The 8,246-nt window shown below is 42.0% G+C and overlaps 1 pseudogene; it reads left to right on the top strand.

The window, feature by feature from the left end:
* Nucleotides 1-1,701: 1,701 nt before the first annotated feature.
* On the top strand, nt 1,702-7,926 carry LOC138083533 (upstream-binding factor 1-like protein 1; annotated as a pseudogene).
* The last annotated feature ends 320 nt before the right edge of the window (nt 7,927-8,246 follow it).

Here is an 8,246-nt window from a genome sequence, read left to right as displayed (position 1 = left end):
GGAAGGTGCCCTGGAGAAGGGAAAAGCTACCCACTCCGTGTTGATAAAAGTCTAGCTTTTTAGGTCCATTTAAATTCCCATTAAAGGATATTGATCTCTTTTCTTTAAAAGGCATCATTTCAAATGACCTATCAGTAATAACAATTGGAACAGGTTAGTTCAAGAAATGCTGCTGCTGCTGCTGCTAAGTCACTTCAGTTGTGTCCAACTCTGTGCGACCCCGTAGATGGCAGCCCACAAGGCTCTTCCATCCCTGGGATTGCTAGTATATGGGAAAACCAAGGCATGAAAAGTATTCCTAGGACAAATTTTACATATTTGAATAAGCCTTGTCAGACATGGAGTATAAGACACATTACATAAGTGTCACTGTTAAGGAGAGGAGGGGACTAGAGTAGTGCCTAGAGGGAAATTTGAAGAAGGCACTGGCACCCCACTCCAGTACTCTTGCCTGGAAAATCCCATGGACAGAGGAGCCTGGTAGGCTGCAGTCCATGGGGTCGCTAAGAGTTAGACGTGACAGAGCAACTTCACTCACTTTTCACTTTCCTGCATTAGAGAAGGAAATGGCAACCCACTCCAGTGTTCTTGCCTGGAGAATCCCAGGGATGGTGGAGTCAGGTGGGCTGCCGTCTATGGGTTTGCACAGAGTTGGACACTCCTTGGAAGAAAAGTTATGACCAACCTAGATAGCATATTCAAAAGCAGAGACATTACTTTGCCGACTAAGGTCCGTCTAGTCAAGGCTATGGTTTTTCCTGTGGTCATGTATGGATATGAGAGTTGGACTGTGAAGAAGTCTGAGCACCGAAGAATTGATACTTTTGAACTGTGGTGTTGGGGAAGACTCTTGAGAGTCCCTTGGACTGCAAGGAGATCCAACCAGTCCATTCTGAAGGAGATCAACCTTGAGATTTCTTTGGAAAGAATGATGCTAAAGCTGAAACTCCAGTACTTTGGCCACCTCATGCGAAGAGTTGACTCATTGGAAGAGACTCTGATGCTGGGAGGGATTGGGGGCAGGAGGAGAAGGGGGTGACCAAGGATGAGATGGCTGAATGGTATTAAGGACTTGATGGACGTCAGTCTGAGTGAACTCCAGGAGATGGTGATGGACCGGGAGGCCTGGCGTGCTGCGATTCATGGGGTCGCAAAGAGTTGGACACGACTGAGCAACTGAAGTGAACTGAACTGAACTGAAACGAGTTGGCAGCAGCAGCAGTAGCAGTAGAGGAAAATTAGAGCATGTATATGTATTTTAAAAAACTGTACAAAAAGAGGTTTATCACTTTAAAGAATATTTAGGGAAACCAGAGAAAGGAAGAAGAGAAAATTTAGATCCAATTTAAAGAGGAAATAACTAATGGAGTGTGGGACCCCTAGGTAGCTTGATTCAAACAGGGAAAGAAACTAGGAATTCACAGAAAATGGACAAGAAGATATCTGAGACCAAAAGTTTGTCAATGACTTTCTTGATGACATGAAGGAAATAATATTTGAGGTTTTCTTTTGAATATGAACATAAGCGATGCTTTGAATCCTCTATCCCCTCAGAAATATGTGGCCTTAAGGAAGGTGATGATTACAGCTGAATATCAGAGGATGCTTCTGTTGCTCCAGGAGGAGGAGCAAATGTATCTGAAGGCCTTGGAGAGAGAAGCCAAGGAGATTTGTCAATAACTCAAGCAGAGTGTGTTCAGAATGACTCAGTACAGAGAGAGTCTGAAAGAAATGTACAGAGAGCTGACCGAGATGTGCCACAAGCTGGACATGGAGCTGCTCCAGGTGAGAAAGGAGGGTCCATCCTCAGAGAGAGAAACTCTTCTGGATGAGCTGCTGTGACACTGAAATGTTACCTATCTAGGCAGATGGTAACAAAATCAGCAAAGTTCTGTGACCAGGGGAAAGCTAATTTTCTTGGCATAAATCATACTATAGCATGATTTACATCCCCCTAAACCCTTGACACTCTCTGCTGTCCACACCCTGAGGGCACTGAGGTGTTTCCTGTCATCTAGGTAAGATATTGAGAAGTGGTATGAATTTTAAAGCAGTCTATAATTCGTTTTATTCAGTTGTCTGTTTTACTTTAATTGTTATTATAAATGGTGAGATTTCTCCTTGAACATAGCACTGAGCAGTGAGTGACATTGGAAACCTAGATGTTCATGCATCTTGAGGCAGACCCTTCCTGCCCCTCTCCTTCCTTAATGTGCCCTGGGGAAGCCCGTCATGTTTTAGTTTAGGCTCTGTTATGAAGATAGCTTCTGAGTGTTCCCTAGAAAAGAATTAGAAAGCCATCTCTTATACCCAAATAGGAATAGTAAAGAACATGAAAAAGGATAGAACTCTCATGATTAACATGATCTTTTCTTTTTTGTTTTTCTTTGACAGGGCTTGGAAAATGTATTGAGAAAGATGAGTACACACTAATGATTTTTGATTTCTGAAAAATTTGTTGTCGTTTTCATGACGTGGATTCACCGTTGTTCCTTGGGACCATGGGGAATTGATTTCAAGTCCTCCCCCATTCCCAAATTCCAGGATAAGAAGTCCTCTGTACATAATGCCATAGTATTTGCAGATAAATTCTAAGCATGTTCCTGTACACTTTGCCATCTCTAGTCAACTTATTACAACATATTACAGTGTAAATTAAATGGAACATAAGTCATTCCCTGGTATGTGGCATTTTCAAGTTTTACCTTTTTGGAGCTTTCTGTAAATATTTTTCTGATTTTTTTCCATTCAGAACAAAGACAAAGGAGAAAGGATGTTTAGACTGAGAATCTGGGATTGACCTGTATACACCGTGTATGAAATATAGTTAGGAAAGTAGCTCTACAAGCTCCTATTGTAAAATAAATGAATAAGCAAACAAATAAGTAGCCCAGAATGTACAGACTGATGAGTCCATGTGTGAATCCATAGGTAGGTCCAGAACACTAGCATATGTATTATCAATACCGTCTTTTTGGCCATTTTCCTCTATGATCCACCTCCCAGAATTCTGGAAATAAAAAAAAAATAAACAAATGGGATCTAATTAAAATTAAAAGCTTCTGCACAACAAAGGAAAATATACGCAAGGTGAAAAGACAGCCTTCTGAATGGGAGAAAATAATAGCAAATGAAGCAACTGACAAACAAACTAATCTCAAAAATATACAAGCAACTTATGCAGCTCAATTCCAGAAAAATAAACGACCCAATCAAAAAATGGGCCAAAGAACTAAATAGACATTTCTCCAAAGAAGACATACGGATGGCTAACAAACACATGCAAAGATGCTCAACATCACTCATTATCAGACAAATGCAAATCAAAACCACAATGAGGTACCACTTCACACCAGTCAGAATGGCTGCGATCCAAAAATCTGTAAGCAATAAATGCTGGAGAGGGTGTGGAGAAAAGGGAACCCTCCTACACTGTTGGTGGGAATGCAAACTAGTACAGCCACTATGGAGAACAGTGTGGAGATTCCTTAAAAAATTGCAAATAGAACTACCTTATGACCCAGCAATCCCACTGCTGGGCATACACACCGAGGAAACAAGAATTGAAAGAGACACATGTACCCCAATGTTCATTGCAGCACTGTTTATAATAGCCAGGACATGGAAACAACCTAGATGTCCATCAGCAGATGAATGGATAAGAAAGCTTTGGTACATGTACACAATGGAGTATTACTCAGCTGTTAAAAAGAATTCATCTGAATCAGTTATGATGAGATGGATGAAACTGGAGCCGATTATACAGAGTGAAGTAAGCCAGAAAGGAAAACACCAATACAGTATACTAACACATATATATGGAATTTAGAAAGATGGCAATGATGACCCTGTATACAAGACAGGAAAAAAGACACAGTGGTGTATAATGGACTTTTGGACTCAGAGGGAGAGGGAGAGGGTGGGATGATTTGGGAGAATGGCATTCTATCATGTATACTATCATGTAAGAATTGAATCACCAGTCTATGTCTGACGCAGGATACAGCATGCTTGGGGCTGGTGCATGGGTATGACCCACAGAGATGTTATGGGGAGGAAGGTGGGAGGAGGTTTCATGTTTGGGAACACATGTAAGAATTAAAGATTTTTAAATTAAATTAAAAAAAATTAATTAAAAAAAAAAAAAAGAACTTTAAGGACTTCTGATCCTTGGTCTCAGAAGTTTCCTTTTCATTTGATTGAAAACAAATATACCTGAGAAAGTGAAAGTGAAAGTCACTCAGTCATGTCCGACTCTTTGAGACCTCATGGACTATACAGTCCATGGAATTCTCCAGGCCAGAATACTGGAGTGGGTAGCCTTTCCCTTCTCCAGGGGATCTTCCCAACCCAGGGATTGAACCCAGGTCTCCCACATTACAGGTAGATTCTTTACCAGCTGAGCCACAAGGGAAGCCCAAGAATACTGGAATGGGTAACCTATCCCTTCTCCAGGGGACCTTCCTGACCCCAGGAATTGAACCAGGGTCTCCTGCATTGCAGGTGGTTTCTTTACCAACTGAGCTATGAGGGAAGGCCATATATCTGAGAATCTGCTGACATTCTTGGCTTTGTTTCACCCACTGGCCCCATCCTCTCCAACCTCACCAAAATAAAACTTAGTGAAGGGATTTTTCTAGGATATCACAGAGGAAGCACCTACCCTAGTGAGTTGGAAGGTTTGAAAATTACAAAAGGAACATATTCTCCACACATGACAAGTGAGACTGTGATTTTTTTTAAATTAAAATTTTATTTTTACTTTATTTTACTTTACAATACTGTATTGGTTTTGCCATACATTGACATGAATCCACCACGGGTGTACATGCGTTCCTAAACATGAACCCCCCTCCCACCTCCCTCCCCACAACATCCCTCTGGGTCATCCCTGTGCACCAGCCCCAAGCATGCTGTATCCTGCATCGGACATAGACTGGTGATTTGATTCTTACATGATAGTATACATGTTTCAATGCCATTCTCCCAAATCATCCCACCCTCTCCCTCTCCCTCTGAGTCCAAAAGTCCTCTGTACACATCTGTGTCTTTTTGTCTGTCTTGCATACAGGGTCATCATTGCCATCTTTCTAAATTCCATATATATGTTTTAGTATACTGTATTGGTGTTTTTCTTTTTGGATTACTTCACTCTGTATAATCTTTGAATCAGTTCTGATGAGAATGTGATATTGATAATACTGAGTAGCAGTGACTCAGCCTGTTCCATCACAGCAAGTCCCCTGCAGGCAGGACCTCACAGGGAGGTGCTTCCTGCTGCTCACTCAAGAGCAGTGACTTTCAGGACCAGGGCAGCCAGGTTGGACCTGGGTCACTTTGCTAGACTGACAAGAGTAAACATGTCTGGTCAGTGAGCACTTCTTTTTGACACAGAATGCATCCTTGATGACTACTTTGTGAGTGAAGCCTCAAAGCCTTAGCCTGAATGTCTTGATCTCTAAAATGCCCAGGATCTTTGAATTGATGGAATTGAGGAAGGGAATGAAGTTCAGTAAGTGAAAACTTGGAATAATGTCTGAGAAAAATGGGAAAATTGAAATTTGAGATAATTTCTACTTAGTAAAAAATATGGTAACATTTTTATATTCTCATGTGAGTAGAATATATTGTATATGCAAATCACCAAAATTAGGAGAATTTTGACAACACATCCTGTGGTGATGTCTGCTGTTTTTCAATGCTCATGTGATTAGCCTTTGGTCTTGACATGAACCTATGTCCTTTGTTACAGGGCTCACTTGGCACAGATGCAGAAGCCTCAACCCGTGAACCCAGAGCTCCCTTCCTGGCCTGTCTTTGGATTCCTACACATGCTGAACAACTTCAGGGATAAGAGTCAGCCTTTTGATGAGCAGGATTTCATTTCTTTAGACCTTCTTAGCTTAGGAACAAACCTTCATTCATTTCTGATATGTATTCTTGGACATGAAGGAGGTGCATAACTTCCTGAAGTTGTTAACATCTTTTCTGCCACTATAGTCAGATTACAAACACCAAGGCTGAGGTTTTCCACCTGTAGTTTCCTGAAAATGCCAGTCCAGACACAGATATTTAGATATATTTGACACAGGCAGCAGTGATGAAACCAAATTCCTGATTCTCCACATTCTCTCAGTATTTGGTGATGTCCCTCTTTGGGATTTTGATGATTCTTATACATGTGCTGTGGTATCTCATTGCTATTTTAAAGCCCTTTGCTTTTCAGGCCTTTTAATTTTTTTTTTTTCACTCCCTTCATTTTCTCTTATTCTTTGTCCCTTGAGTGAGCAGCCAGTCTTTTATTTTGTTCATTTGTGTGTTAAACATCCTTTTGTGAGATCGATTGCCAGGCCTATTGGGATGGGATCTGAGGATTTTTAACTGCAAAAGAAACTTCATAATGCTCAATATAATCTCAATTCAGATTGAGACAGCTTTCATTTACATTCTTAAGGGTAAAGGGAGTGATAGAAGGGACATATCTAAGCAGAGTGTGCTTCTCTCATGTATTCCAAAGGAGAAGGGCTTTCTGTTTCTTTCTCCACAGACACATAGAATCCCACAGACCGCTGGGCTTCAGAAAGAACTCACCTGCTCAATCTTGAGAGTGCAGAAAAAACTCACCTGCTGAATCGTGAGAGTGCAAACGGTGGAAATACCGCTGAGGTGTCTTAACTGCTGGGACCATACATTTCCCTAAAACCTAGAAAATTTCCAACTTAAAAGCCAAGATGACTGGTCCAGAGAAGACATTTTACGGTTACTGGAATGTAAAAAAAAAAAAAAAAATCCAGTGACAAGCACATGTTGAAAATAACCCAGTCAGTGATGGACTGGGAAAAAATAGCTTGTAAAGAATTTTCTGGGGAAATGTACAAACTCAAATAAAGATTTCCCGTAACGTGAGAAAGCTTCACACTTTGACAGAATTAGTCCTGGAAGCTAAGGAAAATGTTAACAATCCTTCCAAAAGCAGAAAACACAAGAAACATCCTGATTTACACAAGAACCCTTTGAAAGATTACCTCCGCTTTTTTAAAGCGATGAGACCTCAATACCTCCAAAAACACCCCGAGATGAGCAACCAGGAGCTGACCAAGGTTCTGTCCAAGGAATACAGGAAGCTGCCAGAACAGCTCAAGCTGAAATACAGTCAAGATTTCTAGGAAGAGAAGCAGGAGTTTCAGGAGAAAATGGCTTTGTTCAGAGAAGAGCACCCTGATCTAGTACAGAAATCTAAGAAACCTGATGTCCCCGAAGGAAGTCAAAGCAAAGTGCCAAAGAAGTTTCAGGAAAATGTGTATACATTGAAGTCTCCCCCAGAAAACAGTTTACCCATAAAGTGGAAATTCCACGGACAGCCCAAGAAGCCCCCAGTGAGTGGCTATCACAAGTTCCCCCAGGATCTCTGGTCAAACAGGGAGCTGAAAGTGGTGCCCCCGAGGGAGCGCATGGTGGAGATCAGTAGACGCTGGCAGTGGGTCCCCCAGGACCAGGAGGAGCTTTATAAGAAGCAGGCAGAGGGACTGCAGACACAGTACAAGGTGGACCTTGATCTCTGGCTCAGGACTCTGTCTCCTGAAGAATATGCTGCTTACAAAGAGCTGGCCTATGCTAAGTGTAAGAACATGAGCATGACGGGGGGCCCAAACCTCAAGATTAGAAAGATGAGTCTGCATCCCCATCATCAGGGAATCTGCAAGGAAGGCTTAGAGAGGACCGGGGTTTCAGGCTGCAGAGTTAACATCATCAGACACGACTGGAGAACGTTCTCCTGCCTCAGGGAGATCAGAAGAAAATGAGGAAGATGAGGAAGGCAGCTCCTCAGCCCCCAGCAGTGAGGATGAAGATGGCGATTCTGAGCTGGAGGACTGTGGCTCCAGCTCATCGTCCTCAGGGGACTCCTCTGACTCGGATTCCAACTGAGTTTAGTTCACAACCTGATGGGACAGAGAACTTTTCAGAAAAAGTCCATGGCATCTTCTTCTAACTGAAGGGCTCTTCTGCCTACACCGTGTCTTTACTTTTCTCCTTTCCTTGTTTCTTCAATATATAATTTTTTCTATATATTTTTCTTCAATCTATAATGGAATCTGTTAGAAAGAAGGCATCTTGTGCTGTAATTTGTGGCCTCTCCATCTACCCCAAGTTCACCGCGAGAGAAAGTCAATGCAATGACGCCTCGTGGAATAAACCCTGAGCTGACTGGGCTGCAGGGCACCCTGGACTAGACTGAGCTCCCTGAA

Source organism: Capricornis sumatraensis, chromosome 8 (assembly GCF_032405125.1).
Source record: "Capricornis sumatraensis isolate serow.1 chromosome 8, serow.2, whole genome shotgun sequence".
NCBI classification, from domain to species: Eukaryota; Metazoa; Chordata; class Mammalia; order Artiodactyla; family Bovidae; genus Capricornis; species Capricornis sumatraensis.
Note: the sequence above shows the minus strand (reverse complement) of the source record. Positions and strands in the feature narration are given on the sequence as shown.